The sequence below is a fragment of the Oreochromis niloticus genome, linkage group LG9 (genome assembly GCF_001858045.2).
Source record: "Oreochromis niloticus isolate F11D_XX linkage group LG9, O_niloticus_UMD_NMBU, whole genome shotgun sequence".
Classification (NCBI taxonomy): Eukaryota; Metazoa; Chordata; class Actinopteri; order Cichliformes; family Cichlidae; genus Oreochromis; species Oreochromis niloticus.
The window spans coordinates 15,054,143-15,079,299 of NC_031974.2; the positions used below are offsets into that span (position 1 = coordinate 15,054,143).

The window sequence follows — 25,157 nt, forward strand, 5'->3', positions numbered from 1 at the left end:
TGCTCATGTATTTACACTCTTGATGTTCATGCACTTACAGATGTGGATGGCGCATAACTGGCATCGACTCCTCAGTTTTATTGGTGCATAATTTGCTTTTAAATTACAGTTGTACCAAGTCAGAAACGTGCGGCCTTAACCTGCCCACAGAGCTAAATACTGTGGTGCTCGTCTGTGAAGTGAAGCCTCCCCGGGTAAACTTCAAACAGCTTGGTCATTAATAATTCTGATTAAGGATGTAGTCTGCCCAATATTTGCAATTCTGATAACTGATACTTGGCGAAGACGGGAGATGGGAGCATTAAGGCGCCCTGGGGGAATAAAACTTGGAAAGGTGAGTGGTGTCTAGTACTGCAAGCTTTCCTCAATTATACCCCAGAAAAAGCTGACAACACCCACAGAGCGCTTTGGCCACGAGGGAGCTTAAAAAATATCTCCACAACTGCCTCTTAAATTATTCTTGTCCAAATTAGTCTGTGTGTTTTGCTGATGAATATTTCATGCACCTTTTTTCCATTTATTACGGTTAATACTGTATGTTAACCTCTCACCCCCTCATATCGAGCCTGGACAGAAGTATGCTGAATATTCAAGATGTAAACGCACAAAGGGGAAACTGCAGTTTTATTTTAGGTCCGCGCTACGAAGAATATGGTCTGCATTCTGTGAACGCGCGACAACCATCATTCCTAGAAGTGTCAGAGCTGATGAACGTGCGAGGGCTTCATTCAAGTTGTGATATTTAAAGCGACAAGTTTTTTTTTAAAAAGGCACGCTTACTTCCTTCTGAAAATGCAGTGATGCAATTTCCTTATAGTCTTGTGCAATTTAAATGTTAAACCTCAAGCCTTTCAGATTAACAGCAGTTTGTCTGCTAAATACCCCCCCTCCCAAAACAAGGCTTAAAGTGAAAGGGGGGTGTTTGTTTTTATTCTGCTTTCACATTCTGTCAGCTGTAAAGCAGCTCTGACTTATGTTAGTTTGCCTAACCAGTGTTCACACACCCGTACAAACTGACCCTTTCTCAGGAGGGTGGGCGAAGAGCGGCAGGGAAACCCACTAATGTAAACCCAGGAGGTAAACACGCACGTGAGAAGTCCCGTCCTCGCCTGAGCCGACAAACCAGCCCTCAACAACACGCTCGGCTCTCTTGGATTTCACAGATTGCTCGCTGCCTGCAACCTGATCGCCGCTTTTCTCCTTTCTCATGCCCTGTCTAAATGTCAGCATCTGTGTAAACGTTAGGTAATTCGCATGTGGCCTCCCTGCTGCGAGCGTGGAAAGAGCAGAGGATGATTTAAAGAGGATGAGTCAGTGCGCACATCCTCTTACAGATCAGCTGCCTCTGTGTTAATTATTATTACCAGATAACAGGGCTTCTCATAGTTGTCGTTTTTAAGGAGGGACCAGGTGATATATGAATGTACATTACTGGTATGCGTAATTCAAAAGAAGAGTCTTGAGTCAGATGTGATTGGGTAGAACACATAATGTGTTTCAGGTTAGGGGTACAAAATATTCAGTGGATGCTTGAAGAATTGAAAGGTTACCAGGGGAAGCCCCAGGCAAACACCAATGTCATTTACAAATCATTAAGAGTGAGAGCAGCACTAGTTTTCATAGCCTGTACATATGCATAAAGGGAGCAGCAACTTCCCCTAACCGTGACTCAGAGTGAAGATGCTGAACAAAACAGATTAAGCTAAGTTGAATTTTCAATACCTATATGGCTGTGCACTTTCCACAGCCATCAACGGCATCTTTCTGAGGAATAATAAAAAAAAAAAAATACCTTGTCGTGTTTTATTGTGTGACAATGTTTGAGGTTTTTTTCTTTTAAGCTGAGGTGTGAGATGAGTGTAATGCAGACAGTTGTAGACTTGTCAAAAGTCTGCGTGACAGTTTCATTTAGCCCGTTCGAGACAGAAAAAAAAAAAGCATAAATGCAAATGCATGTCAAGAGTCACTGCAAGTGTTTGTCATCATAAACTGTTTTCGCGCATGAACTCCAGACAGTGGCGAATCAGGTCAGGGCATCATCTGAAGCTGTCGTGTCGTGCACAGATTCTCCTGAGCAGGAGGCAGGTTCACTGCGAGAAGCACTGATTGGTTCGGGCGAGGGCGCTTCCTGGATTGAGAGACACATGACGTCCACTCGTTCCGCCAGGAGTTCTGTTACTTGTGCTTTTCTCATACGGATGCAATCAGACGTCACACAGACTGTTTAATTTTTAGTTTTTGTGATCCCAAATGCACACCCGTCAGGTCATGTCTAAAATATTTTAAATTAAAACAAAACTCTGAACTGAAGTTTTTTTCTTTTGCATGAGTTGAAACAGCTATGAAATTAGTGTTTTTATGTTGTTACAAGCCGGTATTCTTTACTTTGTTATATAGAAACAAAATCAATAGAACACATGTAAAAGATTATATACTCACTGCTCACTTTGTTAGTTTCAGCTCCTCATTAACTAATCAGCCAATCACATTATAGAAACTCAATGGACAAAGGCATGTAGATGTGATCAAGATGATAAGATGATGGCTGAAGTTCAACCTGAACAACAGAATAGAGAAGAAAGGTGCCTTTGAATGCAACCTGTTTGTTGGTACCAGATAAGCTGGTCTGAGCATTTCAGAAATTGCTGATCTACTTGGATGATCAGAAAAAGAGAAAATATCCAGTGAGCAACAGTTCTCTGTGAAAATGTCTAGTTGATGTCAGAGGATAATGGTTAGACTGCTTTGAGCAGATGGGAAGTCAACAGTTACTCAAGTAAACCACTCATTACCACCAAAGTATGCAGAAGAGCATTTCTCTGAATGCACAATGCTTCACACCCAAAAGCAGACAGGCTACAACTACAGAAAACCACACTGGATGCCATAACTGTCAGCGAAAAACAGGAAATTGAGGCTGCAGTTCACAAGGGGTCACCAAAATTGGGTGAAACAAGATTGGAAAAACTTTTCCTGGTCTGATGACTCTCAGTTTTTGCTCCGACATTCGGATGCTAGGGTCAGAATTTAGTGCAAAAAACACAAACAAGGTGTAACGGTGTCCGGGATATTTTCTGGACAAACTTTGGGCACCTCAGTACAAACTGAGCATCATTTACACACCACAGCCTACCTGAGTATTGATGACCATGTCCATCCCTTTATGACCACAGTGCACTGCTTTCAACTGTTAGACAAATCAGACTGTAGTCAAATGGCCTTCAGAGTCTCAGGATCTCAGTCCAATAGAGCTTCTCTGAGTTGTGGTTGAATAGTAGATGTGCAGCCGACAAATCTGCAGCAAATGCGTGATGTTGTCATGTCAACATGGACCAAAATGTCGGAGGAATGTTTCCAGCACCTTTTTGAATCTGTACCACAAAGAATTAAAGCAGCTCTGCAGGAAAAAACAGATCCCAAGGTTTACCTAATGATGCCTAAAAACGAAATTAGTAACATACCTAACGTATTGCTTCCCATGCGCTGTGTCTGCTCTGAGCTTTACATACGCTGGTAGATCTTTGTACTGGGGGTAGAGCCGCTCTGACTGTTTCCTTCTGTTTTCGGTGTTTATGCTAGCTAAGCGAATTACTTCTTGGATCCAACTCCATACTTTGCATACACACTACACACTAAGTCAGACTGATCTTATCACCTTACTCTGGCAAGAAATCAAACTGTGTTTCCCAGAGTCAGCTGTTTACCTTTAACCCACTTACAGTGTTATGTGAACCTAGCAATGAGGCTACCTATCAGTGTTTACATACATGATTGCTCCCAATGCTTTCCACCCTGGAAGAAGTAAATCAGAAGAAAAGATAAAAAGGACTGAAAAAGCACTAATCTTAACTTCCATAAACATTATTACACTTTTTATTTGAACTCCTTTTGCTTTTTTAACTTAAAGGTCAGAAAATTCCTGATGGAGTACAATGTTTTTCATAAAAGCTAGACTGTATGACTTTCAGCTCGTTTCCATTGTTACCAAGCTGCTAGATCCCACAAACTGGACAGAAAAGTCCAGGCGACCTGTCCGGGGTGTACCCTACTTCACCCCTAATGACAGCTCAGATAATCCCCAACCCTGCTGTGACCCAGACTTTGATAAGTAGTTGAGAAAATAAATTCAATCACACAGGCCTAGATCTGATCTGTGACCTCATCTGGTTGTTTGTGAATATGTGTATTTTTCTACACAACGTTGCTTGCTCTTGCTGGGTGAAATCAAGCACAAAGAAGGTACTCAAAATCAGAATTACCAGTTCACCCTATCCAAGTGCAAGTGTTCGGACCGTGGGAGGAAGCTGGAGTACCTGGTGAGAACCCACGCAGAGAACATGCAAACTCCACACATACAGGCCCCGGGCTGGATTCTGTTACTCTCTTCATATCTGTTGACTTCTTCAATGAGCATGACGCAAGCTTAAGATTGGATTTTCAAGTAACCCCAGAGCTCATAAAGCACATCAATCGCATAATTTCATTCTCTAGAGAACCTTGGTCTGTTTCTCTGCTGCTAAAATGATGAAAGAACACAGAGGCCTGCATTACCTATGATGTATCGCTTTTGGGGATAAATTTCCATCACTACTCTAAACTTCCACATTGGAATACAAACCTAAGTGAAAGACCCAGCAGTCATGGCAGTGACAGAATCTATATTTCAATTCCCAGGATTGAGCGGGGCTCACTAACTGGGTCTTTTGATATCTCGTTCTTTAAGTCTATACAAAAAGACAGCTCTGTATACCGTGACTTGTTCAGCAGTGTAAGTGTGCGCTCCCAGCATTACAACCACTTTCAGTTGTATCATCATTATTTGTGACTCTGAGCCAGACCTTTGATTAAAGGCCGCTGTTTAAATTGAAGTTGGAACTTTATAGCCTTTTACTGCGCCTTACGGGGCGCAGTGTTATTTTAAGAAATCTTTTTAACCCAAACAAAGTGATGGCTTTAAATGAAATAAAAGTGCCTGACTGGGCATGGAGACCGATGGAGCGTGATTCCTGGATAGTGCTTTCCCATGTGTGGGCGGGCAGATCAGTTGGACAGGAGCAAGTATCAGCCTGTGCTGGTGTTTGACTCTTGAGTGGGCAGACTTTTTTTAAACACACTCCTGCCAAGTTGCAGACCTCCCACAGCTGCCTTACTATATTTTATTTACACCCAGCCTGGGAACGCAGGGTTAACCACTCACCTGCAGCAAGTCTGGACACTTCTTAATCTACAGATTCGCAACTTCGGGGAGTTGCAGGAAGTATCGCACCTCTATGACCTGTGCAAACTGAGGGGGGAAAAAAGACAATATAATCTGTGCTGTAGTGGCTGTATAATATTACTTGATGATGGGGAGATACCTGATGCAGTCACATACAAACATAAAGACTCACATGTACGTGCACACACACACACATGCACGGGTGTAGCGGACCAGATCCTATAGATAAAGGGATTAAATGACTGCCAGTCTGCGCAGTTACTTTAATTGAAGATTTGCTGATGAGGGCATACTAATGCTTAAATGGCCTCTCTATTTTTATCTTTCCACACCCTGGCTGACCTTTAGTAGTAAAAATACAGAGCAGTAAAGTCACAGTATGCTATGTTACTGATATTAAAACCATTAAGTAAATCTTTTTATCCTCTGAAATCTGATGCACAGAACAAGATGAAACAGAACATATTGGTGCATGCTGGTTTATTACACTATATGCAACTAACAGACTGCACCGGAGCAGCTTTTTATGCATGAAACGTGTCTAAAAAAAACATTTGTTAGTGCAGTACCCATATTTGCACTTTTTGCAACAATCCTGCAAAGAGAAGGGTATATTGCATGTAGCCTTTTTTGGTTTTTTGCTGTGGTTTGGCTGTGTATTTTGCTGTCTCAGTGTCACAAATGCCACTGGGTGCTGTCTCGGGTTCATCGAGTGCAAATCTGTGAATGAAACTCCTTCCATTTTTAATGGTGGTGGAACTGTTGGTGCTAGATAGTTTCCGCTTTAGTTTCAGCCACTGTTCTCTTGTCAATGAACTGTAAAGCTGCAGAGTTCCCTACAGCCCACTCTGCTGCTGTTTCTCATATTCAGTAAATACTGAACTGTACTAAGCAGTGCACTGTAGGCCCTTCAGTTAAGTTGCTGCCCTGCAGTCTGAGGGCATATTGATGAGTAACCAAACTGTTACATGTAAGCTGGCCATATCATTTCTGTCTCTGATGAGTCAAAAGATTTTAAAAGCACCTCTGGAAAGTTACTGTTAACAACAACATACTTTTACTTTTAGTTCAACAAATACTGGGAAGATGGTGGTAAAAATAAGCCACCATCAGAACTGTGGTCACGACCGTTTGTCAGCCATTTCCTGAGCAATTTGAAAACTGGTAGGATGTGAGTGAATCATGGTTTCTGTTTGTAACTGTAAGGGAAGCAGAAACTGTTTCACAAAGTACCGGTCCTCCTTACTTCAAACCAAACTTATTTGACGATCCTTGGAGAAATTTCCAGATCTTCCAAAACGTGTCGGTCAAAAAGTGCATGCTCACTGCAGCAAAATAGATTTTCACCCACTTCTCCAGCTCATTTAACCGTACCATACAAAAATGGCAGTGATGCAGCTATCTTATCTTTTATTACTTGGAGTTAAATGTACTGCAAGTGTAATGCACTGCTCAGCAGCTTTTGACAAATTGTGCAGTCATATGCAGGAAAACTCTGCAGTCCCGAGAAAAAATAAGTATCCCGTGACTTCATCGTTATAGAATCACATTTAACAGTAATAACATGAAGCAATCATTTTCTATATACACTGTGGAGAAATTTTGGCCTACTCCTTTGTGCAGCGTTGCTTCAGTTCATTGAATTTGCAGGCATTTGTTCATGCACAGCTCTCTTAAGGCCCCACCATAGCATTTTAGTTGAGTTGAGGTTTGCAACACCTTGATTCTTTTCTTTTTGAGCCATTCTGTTGTAGATTTGCTGCTGTGCTTGGGATCAGTCAGATAGATGGCCTTACATTTGATTCTTGAATACGCCGGTATGCATACAAGTTCATGGACGACTCAATGACTGCAAAATGCCCAAGTCCTGAGCCCAAATCATCACCCCTCCACCACCGTGCTTGAAAGCTGGACTAAAAAATTTGTGCTGATATGCTGTGGTTAGTTTTCTCCAAACATGGCACTGTGGATCATGGCGAATCATCTCCACTTGGATTTCTTTGCAGTTTGTCTGCACGCTCTAACCTCAGGTGAGTTTGCTGGGACGTCCAGTCCTGGGAAGATTATACACACACCTGAATACTCCAGACCAGCAAACTGCCATGTTGTCTACAGAGATGCTCACACTTTCCGATAACCAGTTAAGCAAGGATAAGTCACACTGGCTGCTACTTTTCCTGTTAATTCCAATAGAAGCAGTAAGGGTGCGCTTAGTTTTCACATGGATGGATGAACTCCTCTTTTTCACATGACTGTGTATAGTTTGAAGGTTTAAAGCCTCGAGGTTCAAATGTTATAAACCATTAAATTATTTTTTTGGTCACAGTGCTCGTTTCTTAACTTTCATGATGTCAAGTGGACTGACTTTATGGCAGCTTAGCTTCACATGGTTATGATGACCTTTTGGGAAAAGCCCTATTATAATGACATTACTATTACCAGAATGGGCAAGCTGGTCATCACATCAACTAAAGGTCAAAGTAAAACTTGCAAGTGCAACCTTTTTTTTTTTTTTTTTTTTTACATGGTGTATATGTGTAAAGCGGTCACACACTTAGCATCGTTTTAATAGTTTGACTAAATATAGTTTCAAGCTAAACATTTGATGAGTATTAAAATATGACAACGTGCCACAGAGGGACTCCTGGCAAGAAGATGAGCCTGGCAGATGACCCAGCCGATCATGACAATGAATGGATTTCCTTCAGGATTAATAGAGTTTTATTAAATGAAAATGAAATCAAAATATAAACAGGAGACCTTTCTTTTGCTGTAACTTGTTCTGATCAGATACTTTAACCTCTACTCAAAATACACTTATGAAATCAGATAAAACACCCAGGGCACCAGTGCTTTTTTCTGTTAAATACATCGCAGACATTGAAATCACAGAGATATGCCTTGGTACTGGTGGTCAGGTACCCACTAACCTCATCCGGCTCACAATCTATCACACCTCACAGGTTAGTGCACATGAAAAATTGCACACTTTGGCTGAAGACCAACTTGGTGATCGGTGTGTTTAAGTTTGATTAAAGTCTGACCGGCGCTTCAGGAGGAGAAGTGATTCTCACCGTGGCATAAGCTCATCGGTCCTTCAGGTGGATGAGCTAAAAGAACAAAACATTTCATCTTTTAGTGGTGACACTTGAAAAAGGTCTAAAACTGATTTGTTTTCAGTTTTAAACTGAGCTTTAATGTGTTTTTCAGCCTTAAAATTCTAATGTAAATATCAGTTTTTATGAACTTATGATGGCTTAAAAATGCAAATGAAAAAGCGCCAAATTTCACCCCACCCCTGTGGACCTGTAAGTCAAACAATTTTCATATGAAGATAAATAAAGTATCAGCTGATTCTCAGAGGATCAAGTTGGCGGACCTCGTTGTTTGGATAAAATTTAGAAGAATAGATGAAAAAATGCCATCCGATAATCGCTCTCGCTGTTTATTATATGCTGGCCAGATTTTCTCAACAAACTTGAATAAAAACCTCAAACTTTCAGGTTTTAGTTCCCAGTAGCATTAATGACAAACCTGCCACTTTCTTCAAAGTATGTGTTGAACTTGTGAGAAGTCACACAGCGGTGCTGCAGATCGCTCTGTAGCTGGTGATTGCAGCTCACGAGGTGTGAATGAGACCGCAGCTGCTGGTGTGGAACTGAAACAATGGCCGCTGCCCGGTCAGAGTGAGGGAATTAGCAGGAGGCAGTTTGCTGAATGGGAGAGAGCAGACTGCTGGCGCTGGTGAACAAACAGAGCAGCCACATCAAAAGACACAGGGCGTGAACATACAGATAAGGTCAGACTGTCAGACATTTTCCTGACCTGAAACACTCTGGATGTGGACAATAAGGAAACTTGTTATCATGTAGAAAAACATTTGTGCAGATTTAAACAAAAATATCTCTGAGAAGATAAGAAGGTCCTGATAAAGACAAAGGTGATTCTGTATCTTTCATTCATTCACTGGTTTGCTTGTTCTAGATCTAAAGCAGTGGTTAATGCGTGGTTCCTGATGGGTTACAGCATGAAAGTGAGTGGCTGCAAGATGTTAACTAGGAATACTTGGGAATTCGCTCTATTTTTTAATCAATTTTAAATAAATGTAATTTCCTCAAGACTCTCAAAAATGTTCAGTTCAAAGAAGGAAATTTTTTTTTAGACATATTCATCCTTTAACCAAGAGCCACAAGGACCATCTTTAGAGCCCTTGAAAAATGGAAAGAACGCATTTTTTGTTGAAGGTATAGAAAGCAAGAAATCATTGATTTAACTATTTACGTCTCTTTTCTGTATGATTTAAGTCATGCCTTGGGAAGGTTTTAGGGAAGAAAAATCATGGATTTACAAAGATTTTCTGTTGTATGAAGGTATCGTCTTGTCAGTCCGGCGATAAAACGGACAAATTCCTGAAAGCTTAACTGTGGTTGGATGAACTGCCAACAGGCCAACGAACAAGGATTGGGGTTTTTATAAGGTTTTTAAAAAGAGGAAACTTGCAGTGTAATGTCAGAGAGAGCAGGAAAGCTGCGAGGTCCAGATACTCAGAATGAAATCTACTTAAATAGCAAAGATCAAAGATACTGGTGCACACCAGCTGATTTCTTAGGCAAACCTGTTCAACCGCTTATTAAGACGAATATATAACCAACCAATCACACTGCACCAACTCAGTGCATTTATGCGTGTGGACATGGTCAAGACAGCCTGCTGAAGTTCAAACTGAGCATCAGAGCAGAGAAGAGAATTTATTTTACCAACTTTGATCGCGACATGGTTGTTCGTGACAGACGTGCTGGTCTGAGTATTTCAGAAACTGCTGATCTGCTGGGATTTTCCCACACAACCATCTCTAGATTAATTCAAATAACCACATGCAGAAGAGCTACGACAGCAGGAGACGACACCCTGCGCACCTCCTGTCAGCTATGAACAAGATACTAAAGCAACACTTCAAACAAGCTCACCGAAACTGGACAACAGAAGACTGATAAATGTTGTCTGGTCTGATGAGTCTTGATGTCTGTCTGGCTGCTGGTTTAATGCTGTAGGGGATATTAGTGTGCATCGCTCTATGACAAAAGGACGATAACGCACTACGTGACAAAAATCAAATAATCTAAAAGTGGTTGACAGTGAGGTTTGCTTTACTCAAATGACCTCCACAGTCACCAGATCTCAGTCCAATAGAGCACCATTGAGATGTGGAACAGGAGGGAGTTCATCCCAAATAAACTGTCCAACAAGTGTATAAAGGAGTTTTTACACAGGATGCTGGGATTGCTGTTGGAGTTGAGAAAAGTGGGCACATAGGTTTTGTTTTCTGTACCTTCATCGTTACCTCAAGAACTGTAATAAATCTGATGAGCTACTCGTAGGTACTTATAACAAATCTGAGATGATTACACATGTTGCTGACCTAAGTGTTCAAACACACGCCTTACATATATACTTACACAGAAATGTGTTTCCAAGAAAGAGCTTTGCTCCACCCGTCTCAATATATACTCGTGTTGAATAAATCATTCAATTCAGGCGTGTGATGTTGACTTTTCTCTCATTTTGCCACCCGTCTCTACAGAGTGCCTGTTCCTACTGGCTGCCGGGTGGCAAGACTTTCTCCAAGAAGGACTTTTGGTTTTAAAGAGACACGTTAAAACATGTAGATGAGCTTTTAGAGGGGACGGTAGGGCTGTCACATTATGACAGCCCTACCGCTATTCACATTTCTGTAAGACTGTCGCTCTGTCCTTTACTTCACCTTGCTCCCTTATTGCGACCTAGTTAAAAAATAATAATCACATGTTATGCAGGTTTCCATTAAAGTTAGTGGACTGTAAAACAAGTGCATAAAGTGCCAGTGCAGCTACTACCCATCATTTAGACTTCATATTAACTGATCCCGAATACTTCACATCACACCATAACCATTTCTAAGCAATCATTATTAGACAATCTGTACTCACAAATTTATTTTAGATACTTTTTCAGTAAGAAAAAAATGTTTATTTTAAAATTTTAGGAATGCATTTCACTAATTAATGATTAAATCAGTCAGTATAGATCTCCACGCTGAAGATGAATAGCGGGCAGTAAACATGCTGACAAATGACACGGTGAGGTTACACGGTGGTGGGAAACTCAGTCATCCTTTACCAGTCTGGGAGTGAGTGTGCCCACTTTTCTTTGTTTTGTGGTTGCTGGGTGGGCATCCCCTGTTCATTCATTACCTGAAGGCCTGCAGCAATTCTGCGTGGGATGTGAAGCGCAACAACAGCGCATTCCTATACTCAGAAATAGGGAGTGGGAGTTGACAGAGGTTTATTTCAATGAGCTTTGAGTTTGTTTAACCTCCTCGCTTTTCTTCTAGATCCAACACCTTGACAAGAAGAAGAAGAAAAGAAAAAAACCAGGCAGCTTGACCCGGCAAAGTTTATGGCGGCGATCGAGCATAACAGTCGTCTTAGAACGACCAAAGCTGCTTCGGAGCGGTTCAAGTGAAAGCTGAAGTAGGGAGGTCTAAATGCAAAACAGGGGTTCGGTTACAAGATAAAAGTAAAAAGTGATGGTGACAGAAGGATATACAGTCTAGTGAGCATGACTCACTACTCATTACTTAGCTGACCACATCCAAAGATTTCTGCGGGGCAGAGAGAAGAGAAAAGGATGTTTTGCTAAGATGATATGAGCCAGACGTACCTGCTCTGCAGTCAAACCTGGAGGAGGAACTGGAAGTGCTGGCCATTCATACGAACATGGCACTTCACCTCCAGCTGTGCGGTTTAAAGGAATAGCTCAACACATACCGGAAATAAAAGGCAGTGTGTGCTTTGATTCTGACGGTAAAATGAGAAGATCAAAGCCAGCGCTCAAGTCTGTACAGTAATTATGACGCGACAGCCATTAAACTGTTAGCTTAGCTTAGCGCTAAGAACAAAAGCAAAAGGAAAGTAGTGGTAATCATTTCCTTTTAAAAATGAAAGGTTTTAAATAAACATGATGATTAATTTTATGTTAAGCTTCAGTTGTTCAGTTTGTTATGAACTGCTAAAATGGGAATTCCCCCTCGGTTTTTCCCATTTTAATCCTACTAAAAGATTTCTTTTTGTTTTTTGGGGAGGAAGTTCCTTTATTCAAACGAGATAATATACTACAGATAATAATGTGCTTTGAAACTAATTGCTAATTTTGGGCAATAAATATAAAACTGTGCAAAAGTTCTTTATTTTCTAAAATATTTTTACTCCAAGGATTTTAATTTTAAAAAAAGTAGTCTTTCTTAAGCTCTTTTAAAATTTTGGGTTTGTTTTTTGTTTTTTTTAAACATTTGCTGCCTTTTCACCCATTTTCAGTCCAGTCCTTGTACCTGACCATTTTCAGAGAAATGCTTTGTTGTTGTTGTTGTGAAGCCACTTATATCTGACCTATGACTCATTCAGGCATTAAAAAGGCATAAAACTCAAGTAATGAATCATTGTTCTGTCTGTGCATAACTTAGCAAAGAGACCGTTTTTTTCCTATCTTGAGGAACTTTGTTACTAGCCGCCTGTCAGAAAACACACTGCTTCTTTACTTGAATCTATGACAAATACCAAAAAATACCAGTTTGACAGACATAAAGTAGTATTTTTGACAAACAAGGTAATTCCTAAAGAGATAGCAGAAAATGGGCCATATTGTTTAGTCTGTCCTTAAAGTTGAGGAAACTAGACAAGTGGAGAACAAAGGAATAGGTAGTACAACTAAATAACATATCTACAGCAGATTAACAGCATGTGAAAGTCTTATCCTTAAGAAACAGAAGAAAGACCCGAGAGATGCATCTGGCCCTTCATTTGATCCATCACCGGGAGAACATGCAAACTCTGCACAGAAAGATCCCCGCCTGATGGTGGGATTGAACTCAGGACCTTCTTGCTGTGAGGCTAACCACTGTGCCACTGTGCTGATCCATCTACTGTTTGCTAAAAACTCATCATAAATGGTGTCAGTGGTAGGGTGGCTGTCAAGACGCCATTCCTAAGGGTAAGAACTGAGGTATGCCAAATTATAACAGGTCTTATTGAGTAACTAACTCAAATCAAATGTATCTATAATCATCTGTAAAGCATGGTGGAGGGGAAGTCATGGTTTGGGGCTGTGGTGTTGGAGATCTCGTAATCGATTAGCTTATGAACACAGAAGCATATCATCAGATTTCGATCCACCATTTCACCATCCACCACTAGTTGGCAGTGGCTTCACTTTTCAGCATGACAGTGATCCCAAACACACTGGCAGTTACAAGCATAAAACACACACAGGAGCTCTATCATCATGGATGGGCCTCCGCAGATCCTGGACCTCAACATTACTGAAGGAGTGTGGGATCAACTTGACAGAGAACAAAAGGCAGAAAAATCCAAAGAAGAGCTTTGAATGTCCTTCAAGAATGAGAAGAAAGCCTAAGAGAGTTCAGGCTGTGCTGAAGAATAAAGGTGAAAAAACAATGTGCATGTTTGCACGTTTCAATAAGCTGCTGTACCAGTTTGTCATTTTCCTAGTAGCATATTTTAAAAAAATTAGGTATCTCGAGACTTTTGCACAGTACAGGACTCTTTGCTTACCAACATCTAGGTGCTTCCCATTCAGATGTTTAAAGTCTGTCCTACTTCTCTTAAGCATGTTATTGATGACAGTACTTTTCCCTTGAGTTTTTTTTGTAGCGTTCAAAATGATTGTCTTGTAGCGCAAGACAATCACACAGACTCAACACACATTTAGCCAGATAATTATCGCTCCACTTAAGAGGCTGAAACTGAAAGTGAGAGTGGTTGTAATGTTTAATAATCACTTGCAGCGTGAAATCTAAACATGGCTTCGACAATTGGTGCTCGGTAAACTCTACGTTCTTTAAACTGGAAAAAAATGTTCAAATAGAGACTCTGAGTCACAGTTTTATCATCGCTATCAAACTGGTTTGAGCCTTTGTTTAAAAGAAACCTTCAGAATTTCATAAATGTGGTGTCGCGTGGATTCAAGAGGCAAAGCTATCATGGATCATCTGTGGTGTACCGAGTCAGACACGTTCTTTGCTGCTACCCTGCAAGCACAGACCAAGCATGTAGCTAAATAATTTTTTTAAAAAAGGAAAAGAAATAGGCATTTGTGTGGTACAGTGGCAACAATCTGCAACATTTATCGCGTTTTCCTGAATCACCGTTCATGCTTCTTACTTTTGATGGGAATGACGTCTCCCGACTTAAAAGTAGCCACAGAGCAGAGGCAGCACCATTTGGTGTCAATTTTTTGGGTTTACTCCATCAGAGATGATGAGCATTTGCTCTTTTTATACTGCCATCAGGAGATGTGTTATCTATTATGTGCCAAGTCTTTAACACTGGAACTGTTTCTGGCCAGGACCTCAATCAACAGCGTCTTCTGGGAATTCTGCAGGACAACGTGTAATTCCTGAAGTTCTCCGTGTGTGTCGTTTTAGGATTTCGTAGTAAGTGCTATTACAGTGCCCGGTGCCCATTGTGTGTAAATGACCCTCATTGTGTAGTTCAGAGAGTTCATGTACAGATTAAGTACTTTCACTCTCTGCAGCTGTAAACAGAGGGCAGTGATGCAGAACACCCAGGACGGGCATCAATGTAATGAGCGCACTTAACTCGCTTTTTTGGACTCTGGCTTCATAAATGCTGAGAAATTTATTCAGACAAAGTGTGCAGCTTTTTCCAACCATTCAACAGTGTGAAGTGCCAGAAAACACTTGGAAAACACACATTTGTGATTTTAGAAATGATTGCATGGCAGATTCCCTTTCACCTCAGAATGGTTGGATAGAAGAATAGAATAATCCTTTAATTGTCCCACAAGGGGAAATTTGGTTTTCATCAACAGTTCAAAACAAATCCACTATGCATTCAGACTAAAAAGAACCTGTAGAGTTGTGAGTCTTCTCTCTTTCGTTTTTCAAAAGCAGGAAACTCTCACACCCAATTCAATTCAACTTTTTATTAAAGACATTCTTTTAACAAATATCAATCAGTATTTTTATGCAGTGCTTGATGCAGAAAGCGGCTCTTCGGACTGCACATTCCTCACATGAGGAATGACGACTCAAACATCCATGTGACCCCCCTTGTTAGGGTGACTAAAAGACCCCTGAATATGTGCTTCGAATTGATCAGCACTGTCCCTTTAAGCAGGCCAGCATGACAGTTGTAAAACTAGGTACTTCCCAACCACAATGTAGAGCACTACAGGGGCCCAGTCAGGGTGTATCCGTGTCCTCTCAAACAAAAAAAAGAAAAAAAAAGGGGGAAGTAGATACTACTGAAAACCTTGCAGTATGTTGTGTGCGTTTGCTCCAGTAAGATGCTGTGAAACTAAATCCAGCACGGTCTGCTTCCACCTTTGCATCCTTCCTAGTCAGATCATGTGTCGGTGCAGAAGCTGCAGAAAGATCTGGCCTGCATGGGGGGTCTGCAACACCACCATCACAGCAGCAGCAGCAGAAGCCTGCGAAACACAGGGCAAACAAGAGCGAGTCAGAGTCCCGATGTGACTGTTTGTGGACAAACCTTAGTTTCATAATGCAAGTTATCAAGAAAAAAACTTTCAACTCTGCAAATGAGCTGTCCTTTCATTATGACTCGGGAGTCAGTGCTAAATTTGCTGTGAAATTCAGATGAGAGCGGGGAAAGTTTAACACTCACACATTTGCCCAAAGCTCAGTTTATCTGTCCAACAGTACACAAGATTAAGATCGAGGCTTTAAGGCTTCCAGTTAGCACAAGTAAATGATCTAAATAAAGTTAAGCTCTACTCTTCTTTTTGGGAACTATTAAAGCTGCGTTGAGCTCAAATGTGGGGTCACAAAACTGCCAGAATTTGAAAATAAATAGCCTCCTTTTGCAGGTGTCACCTCTTTGTTTTGAGCGGGTTCTTCACACAGGCTAAAAATACATCAGTTCTGACTTCTAGTGAACCCAAATCACCCTGATATGCTTCCTGCAATTAATCTGTCGCACCGCCACATCTTACATTTTACGTCCGCAGTGTCCTTGCTGATGTTTCTGTCCAGACGAGCCAAAATCCACATTAATCAAATCGTACCTGCAATAAAAATGCATAGAAGCAAGTAAGCAGAGATAATCGGCCAATCAAGTGAGTCAATTATGTCAGCTGACGTCAATTAAACAGCGCCAAACTTGAGTTTAGCTTCAATACCAGACATAAGGAAGTTTCAGTGGCTGAATGTAATCAGTTGTTGTTAAATCTAAGCCCTTTAAAGTTAAAAACAAGTCAGAAGTAATATAGATTCATGACATGCAGGACTTGGGTCTCTAGCGTGACCTGCTACACCACCGTGGATATGAATCAGTACAGATGAGACCTGAGAGATAAAAACTAATTTGTGTTCAAGGACATGCAAACAGGGTGGGAAATTCGCGTCTTGACGCTCAAATCAATAGATCAGAAGCTGTGACTACTTCACAAACTACCGTGAGACTGTGTTGAAATGATTGTATAACACTCTTGAATCATGATTTAACCAATACACTGAGATCTGCTTTTTTTTGGCCGGTTATTATGAATATCAAGCTCAAACTAATCCAGCCTAAACAATTTCAAGCCCCTAAACACAGCCTTTTCTATACGTTTTGGCCTTTACTTCACATGTAAACGCCGTTTTAGGGCATGGAAAATGGAGCTTTTCAAAGTCTCGCAACGTCAACGGTGCGAGACTCTATCGCCTTTTTGACGTCGGACTGTCCTCTGTGTTATTGTTTGATTTCTTCTGATTGACCAGTGTCTTAAAATAGTTAAGGTCATACGTTGCTTTGGCATCAGATACATTAGTACAGTACAGTCAACGGCGGTTATGGACCACAACCACTTGCGAATACTTGACATCCTCTCTAAAAACGCGTAGAAATAACAAATTTTGGAATTTGTGAACTGTTTGCCAATGCTTTTAAAGAAAAATAAAATACATTTTATTTATATTTTGCTGTGTTTAGATTAATATTAATATTGAACATTAGTAAATATTTCTTATGATAAAAATTGTATTTAAACCTCTGTGATTTTTATTTACGCAAGAACAAAAAACCCACACCTTTCATCTTTTCATGTATTATGAAACTGTTTTTTTGGAGACCTAGAATGTAAATGTGCCCGTCATCTGGCTACGTACAGAACTTAAGCCCCTTTTCTATTAGTACTTACTCGGATTGACTCTTCAGTTAGGTCACAGTACCTGGTATCAGGTACTTTTTAGTACGTGCACAATCCGGTGTTCCAAGCGATTCAAGCAGGTACTAAAATGTGAGATTGTCAGACTGCATGCCACTGATTGGCTGGTCAGTGACGTCACTTGATGAGTCATGAGAGCATCTCGTTCATGAAAATAAAAACTGTGGTCCTCCGAGTCTGACGAAAAGCCACAGACCGAGCAGCAGGTATATCGTCACCTCTACGTCCACCTTTGTTGTAGCGTTTGTGTTGCATACTAATTACATCACGGGACGCTCAGCAGCATTGCCATGATGACAGCCACGCACATGAGGTACTAGATTATAACAGAAAACCAGTAGTGGCGAGTCAATCCGAGTAGGAGTAGATGCTAATGGAAATGGGCTCTAGAGGATAGAAACAGTATTGTGCTAGTATCGATCCAATACCTATATCAGCGCTGGTATCAATCTTATAAATATTTGGATCGATCCGCCCATTTTTTTTCTTATCATGAAAGTGTAAAATCACCTGTAGACAAAGGTTTACTGATTAGACTGTGCACGCCTTTGGAGGCTGTCATCTTTGGTATTACTAGACAAAACTACATTAGGTTCAACTATGAGTCCCTAATAAACCATCTGCTTTCAACATTTCTCATTGTAAGGTTATTTAATGCACGATTTAATCAAATGTGAATAGTTTAAATGGCATTTCAAGTTCAAAACACGTGACTTTTACGAGGTCAAGGATTGAGTGAAACCAAAGCTCTTTGTGTTTGGACAAAGCTTCTAATAAAGTTTCTCCAGCTGTAACTAAATAAACGAATGAATTTGGTGAACAAGCACTCAGGCAGGCAGTTTAATGTAGCTTCCAGGCATAAAGCTGAAGGCAGCATTATAAAAGAAGCAGCACAGTGTTGCTGGGACTGCCACAGTCTTCCTCCACTTCCTGTCACTGCCCCTGATGGGGCATTTACTCAGGAATCTAAATCTGCCAATCACATGACGAAGGCGTTGAGTCACCTTAAGTTTGAGTAGGTTGCTTAAAAGAAAAAAACCCTCCAACAACAACAGTCCGGGACATCACCTTTTTTCTTTCGAATGGAAAAACTAACAATAAACGATTTTGCTTGTCCATAGAGGGTGTTTCACGAAAACAACTGGTGTAAATATGTCTCACATCAGAAAACCTTAAAATAATAAAACCGACACCACCACATGATTGGTTGGTGTTAGACGTCAACGCGGCACAACACTGGTGTAATCATCAAAGGTCTGGCTCTAACCTGCCTAACCACTTTCATCACTACAGCCCACAGACACCTGCCAAATTAGTTTTTTTTTTTTAATAAGCGGAAAGGAAATAAAAAAAAATATATGCACACAAACTCTAGGTTGCATTTTCCCCTTATCTATTTAGTTTTATCTGAAATGATAAGCAAGTGAGTGTGTGGTGACATCAGATTAAACTTATATGTTGCCTTAAAAGCACTTAAATAACAGAGGATCTTGTCACGCTGACATATTTGGTGCTTCCATCATTGCCCTGTTATAGAAGCGTTACACGGTTCACACAGTGGTTGGCTCCCCAGGCAGCTGAGCGGTTGCTAAAGCAGGAAAGCCACGTGTCAGTGAAAATGTATTTCCAGCGGGTGACTGAGTGTTAAAAGGAATGTGGGCGAGGTTGTAACCAACACGACCCGGCTGGCACCGTGCCCCACTGCCTCTTCACGTGATCTCACCCCTATTTGCAGTTTGGTATCTGAGTGCAGCTGAGTGATCCCACCAGCAGAGTGTCATATGTACCTTTATAGTAAGCATTATGGAGAGGCTGGCGCTACGTGCTCATATCTGGCTCTGATGGTGTACGGCACTTTCATTTATGCTCTGAGGCTATTTATACTTTATAAGCAGCAAACTAACCGCAGGTATAACACTGAAGCATGCAGCCTGAATGACATTTCCCACAGTGACTTTGTTGCACTGCGGGAAATCCCATTCATCTGATGTTGAATAAACCAGGTCAGTCATTTGATAACAGTGGCGCTGGAAGGGAGTCACGTCTACAATAGGTCACAGAGAGAACTAGTTGGCTGAGATCCACAAAAAGTCAAATTCTGCGCTATGAATTCTCAGCAGGGGCAGCACGGTGGCACAGTGGTTAGCACTGCTGCCTCACAGCAACAAGGTCCTGAGTTTGACTCCACCATATGTGTGGAGTTTGCATGTTCTCCCTGTGTTTGTGTGGGTTCCCTCTGGGAACTCCAGCTTCCTCCCACAGTACAAAGACATTTACCTCAGTCTTATACGTGGGGTTAGTTTGCTGCTTATAAAGTATAAATTGCCTCAGAGCATAAATGAAAGTGCCGTACAATTTTTAATTCTAAACTGGGTTGTCTGTCTCTCTGTGTTAGCCCGATGGATGGATGGACTAGTCAGCGTTACGAGCTCCACATTAGCTGTCAAATCAAACTGATCTTTTAATAAGCCGAACATTCATTCACAAGCTTCCAGCCTCACCGTGCAATGGATTTCCAATATGTTCTTCCAATATGCACGCTGCTTCTCTACCTTAAATAATTAAACTAATTAGCAGAAAGTTATTAGAAGGTTTTACTTGTGTGTGTTTATTTTCATCTTTCATGTATAAATGAAGGTCGTTTAGAAGACAGATTAATTCTCTATAATCAAATTTTAAGCCATTAAGGAGGCTTACGTTTGGTTGCGTGATGCCATAAGCTAGATAACTTACTCTCCAGCCCTTGTATTTTCAAAAATGTGAGATTAGGACTCGCTACAATTGATTTCTTTGTCGCCATGTCAGAGATAATTTCTTTATCCTGTGACTCTGCTTTTAAAGGATTTACAAAAGCTAGAATAGATCTCAGTCTAATAATTAAGAATCATTGCGTGCAGCAGAGTCTTGTCACTCAGCAGACATCTGTCAGCACAGCAACATTATATGTTCCTCTGCTGATTGTCTATTTAGGGCGAGGACACCTCAAAGAGACATTATGCAACTCTCCCATAGTTTTCTGTTAAGGACTGTTTCAGTGCCGTGTCTCTTCATTATAATGTTTCTGATGCTACGAGTCCTTATAGCGTTTCTAGCGTTTTCCTCAGAGAAATAGCAGACATTCTTTTTTCCAACCTGTTGTTTCTAAACTAAAGACTGAACTATGAGATCAGATCTCTATTAAAAACAAAAAAAAGCATCTATTCAACTGTACTGTGCATGTACATGGGTGGAAGAAACACACAGTGAAGCCCAGACCTCAACATTATTGGAGCAATGTGGGATCACCGTGACAGAGAACAGAAGAAAAAGAGCTTTAAATGTCCTTCAAGAAGCCTGGAGAACTATTTTTAAACACTATTTAAAGAAATTACAAGAAAGTTCTCTTAAGAGAACAAAGGTGGTCTTACAAAATATCAACTTTTGAGTTGATCAGAACTGTACAAACTGCCTGATAACAACAACATATCAAAAAATAAGGGGTGTCTCAAGACATTTGCACAGTACTGCATACCTACATAAAACAAAACACATAAAAAAATCATGTAAATTGCTTCTTCTTTGCTACCTTTAAAGATAGTAAACAACAAAACTGTATCACAGCCAACATCTGGTGACAAACAGCTTTAATTCTGAGGTGATTTTGGTCCAGTCAGAGTCTGAAGTTGTGTTTTAATCCCTAATCTTTCCATAATTACGGATTATGAATTTGCTTCTGTTTTGACTCATGTCTTCAGTTGTCTCAATAGCAACAGCTATTCATGTTTATCCACCTACACAGCTGCTTGGATCTCACCCATCTCACTGGAGGATATTCAGATTCCAACACACTTCACAAATTGGTTGTCAGTAACTTGGATTTATGTTGATTTATGTGGATTTTGTTATTTTGCGTACATACTTGGCTACACAGATAATTAAAACGAAAAATCACAGATAAATCGAAGGCAACTGAATTTTCTTCCCTCGCATACACCAGAGTTCATAGAGGTAACTTATATCAGCTAACTGCACCACGCTGAAACACCAATGCAAAGGTTTCCATGTCACTTTAACCTGGAAGAGGGCTCAACCTGATAGAAGAAGACACATTTGTAAGTCTGGATGGCTTAATGTGGAAGTCTCCAAAGCCACTTCTTTACTCAGATAAATCCAGACAAATTTAGTAATAGTTTATGGAGGATCTGCATGTTATTACATCTGCTTCATACGATCCGAATGAAAGGTCTGCCCCTTAAAACTCATCCCACTCCAGCTGCTTAATGTCTCTGTTGTAACTTGAACCAACAGGAATGTAAAGGAGTGCCGATGCCAGCGCGATCTGCGACCTATCCATCACCGACAACAAGCTCATTACCCCAAAACCTCTTGAGCAGACCTAACCTGGACTTTCCTGAGTTTGCAGGACCACCCCGAGCACAGCGAGATCTCAAAGCCAGACAGCTCAAGCTGCAGATGAGAGCACCCGTCTCCTGATTTGACGTGACGTATATAATATTCACGTTTTAGATGCATAACCCTCCCTGGGTGCAGCAGGGGATCCTCGTCACTTAGCACCGTGTGATGCTGAGTTCAGGGCCAGGCAGTCCTCGAGAGCTCCAGCCTCATTAGCGATCTGTGTTTCCGAGATACACCAACTGACGCTGACCGACAGCTGCTGCAGAGGAAAGCCAGCGGGCTGAGAGAGCGCTTCCTAAAAAGAAAAAAGAAAAAACAAAACAAAGCTGAAGCTTCATCTCACACTGTGACGCTGTAATTTCAGTGGAAGTGTGCTACACTATCCTTTCTCTGCCAAACCAGAAATAAATTGGCTCAGACTTTTCAGCTGCTCTTTGTAATGAGTCAGCGTTGCTAATGTTTCCCTTCTCACAGAAAAAAGAAAAAAGAAAAGAAAAGGGGGACCACACATATGAAAAACTGTGGGCATTTCACTTAGCTCTTCCTGCCTCTCTTTGACTCTTATGAATGGGTACAAATGAGACCACAGGGAGGAATGAATGCGCCTTTTTCATATCTTTGAAATCAGCTCAATCAGATAGATACTAACAGCTGATGGAGGCAGTGTGTGTCATATCGAGCTGCTATCAAGTTCAAGGTGTAAGAAGAGAACCCCCAACACCCGCCTTCAGCATCTTTTTTTCTTTACATGAGGAGCCAGTGAAGTCACCACAGCTGCTGCCTCTCTGCCACAGAGGCCGAGTGAAAGGTCGTCCCTCCAGCTGAAGGTTGTAAATTCAAGACGTAAAACGGGAAAGACGCGCCACTAAACAGGTGCAGGAGCAGAATGAATGGTCACCCGGGTTTTTTTTCCCCCCAATCTCAGAACGAGCAAGGACAAAGAGGGGGGGAAACGGGCGTGTTCAGACTCACGCAGCGATAGTCCTTCATGAAACCTTGGATTGTCTCATTTTGGAGCAGTGCTTTTAAAAATAATAACAATAATAATAAAAAACAAAACAAAACATCCCTATCTGACACATACAGGAAACATGAGGTGTTCAGTGAAACCTTAGCTGAGTGATTTAAACCAAAAGGAAAAACCGTGCTCAATTTCCTCTCAATGACAGATTTGACACCAGAGCTGCATCTAATGAAAGTGATCATTAGTGTATATGGTAGTGATCGCGGTTGTATATTCCAGTGTGGACTGGAGCACATGAATGAATGCTTATTTTGTTGTCGGGTGGGATTTTCTATCATTAATCTGCCTGCTGATCCACATTTATTTTCACGTTACTCGACAGCTCAGCGTCGTTACTCAAAGTCGGCCGGCGCAGTCTGAGATATTAGTTTGGGCTGTCCTTTGAAAATAACTTTGCACTGATAGAGATTTGTGTGGATAAACTGTAGCGTCTCTCCTTAAGGTGACATCCCAGACCACATCTATCTTGTGTGAATATTAAGCACAAAGGTCTGCTGCGATCAGCCTGGATTCATTTTGATTAAAGTTTATTTTCTCTTCTTTTGCAGTTCATACGTGCAACCTTATTCAGCTAAAAAGCCCCCAATCATTAGACGTTTGTGTCTCATTTAGATCACCAGTGTACAGCGTGTGCTTGCTGCGATGCCCACCAGCGTTGCATGCCCACCTCTACCTTAACTGCCTTCCATCTCCTCCCTTGACTGATGTCCAGGTTGTGTTCAGGTGGAGGATTCGCTGAAGCAACACTAAAACATGGCGTGCAACTGCGGTTGTGACGTCGCCGTTGGCGCGAAAAAACGCCAAGTGCAAACTAGCTTCTCCCCACAGATGACACAGTCCGGTTGAGGCTGCTTGCACAATAACCTCTACTCACTTTTTTCCGCTTTTCTTTAGGTGATGGGCCATCTTTCATGTGCCAAGCTGCAACTGCGAATACCGAAAAAATGCATTCTCATCCAGGAGCGTCACACAGTGCCGCTGTCACGTGTCTCATCGTTACGAAGAAGCCGTCTTATGGCAGTGTTGACAGCTGAGACAGAACTACTGTGTTTTAGAGAATTACAGAGTTGTGTGAGGTGGGTGGTGAAGCCAGGAAACGTTTCACTTCTCCTTTTATCCAGATGCCCATGTGCTCCTTCATGTGACTAAAACTCCTGCCATCTTTCAGTAATAATGTATAGTTGTCACAAAGCCCACAACACACTGGCGTAGGGGTTAATAAGCTGTGCGCACTCCATACTTTAGGGATAAATCAGACCTATCAAGGTGTCTGAATTTTGTTTCAAAGTTCAGGACTAGAACTCATAAACAGAAGGTTTACGCACAGCTTCCCTTCCTATTCTTTATCACCTGATTCGGGTCTCCATCTCTTCTCTATCTGCCTAAAATACTTTAAGTCTGCATGATGACGATTTTGTTTGGAAGGATTAATGCTCGAGTCAAGGTGCCACTTCTCCAGACCAGCAGAATACCTGCAAAAGCTGCTTTAACACGCATAAACTGAAACCCGCATACTAAAAATCAAATCTATTACTTCCTGTGAGCTTCACATGATGGCTGGGATCAAACAAGGATACTTTCATGCTTCAGGAAATGTTTTATTAACCTATTTTTATTGTGAATGTTAACCGAACTACGTGGATAATGCAGCAAACATCCGAGAATCTTTAAAGTCAATCTACCGATTTGGGGTCACCTAGAGGACGCCAGGTCATAATCTAACTTGACAAACCACTGGCTTTGTCCACATTGTGCTTTGTTTTGCTGACTTCCTCTGCTAATGAGTACATTTGCGTGAAATTGTTCTATGACACAGTAGAAATAGTTGGAAGAGGGATATGATTCATATGGTCACGCTGATACTGTTCCCGGCAACATTCGTGGAATTTCTTCCTGTTTATTCTTCTTTCATCTCCACATCCAGTCATTAAGAAACGTCCTACACAAATCCAATAAAGGAACAACCAGCCCTCACATTAGCATGCTGATGCAACAGTGCTTATTTCCTGCTTTAAGAATGACACCATTATCATCCTCAGATAACCAGCAATAAAATTAAGTTTGGGTCTTTCCACTCCTTTTAGGCCCCTAATTTCCCCTAATGTCCTAACGTAGGAGAAACATGAACTTAAAGAGTTCAAACTTTAGAAAACGTTTTCATGAAAAGTCTTTCTCATGTCAACTCTGACATTTTCCATGATGTCAGTTCTTCTGATTGACCCAACCGTGAACCATGTGATGCTTTAGATAATGAAGCTGCACCGTGTCTGATTT

General features: G+C 41.1%; 1 long non-coding RNA gene across 3 annotated transcripts; it reads right to left on the minus strand.

The window, feature by feature from the left end:
- Positions 1-15,202: 15,202 nt before the first annotated feature.
- Positions 15,203-24,861, minus strand: LOC106098878 (uncharacterized). Of its 3 annotated transcripts, none has more exons than XR_001225201.3 (4): positions 23,758-24,861; positions 21,845-22,154; positions 16,250-16,321; positions 15,203-15,724 (listed from the first exon to the last, which is right to left on the minus strand). It is a non-coding gene; the product is annotated as an uncharacterized LOC106098878 (long non-coding RNA). The 3 variants fall into 3 exon arrangements; XR_001225197.2 differs by lacking the exon at positions 23,758-24,861 and adding an exon at positions 23,557-23,751; XR_001225198.2 differs by lacking the exon at positions 23,758-24,861 and adding an exon at positions 23,551-23,751.
- Positions 24,862-25,157: the final 296 nt, after the last annotated feature.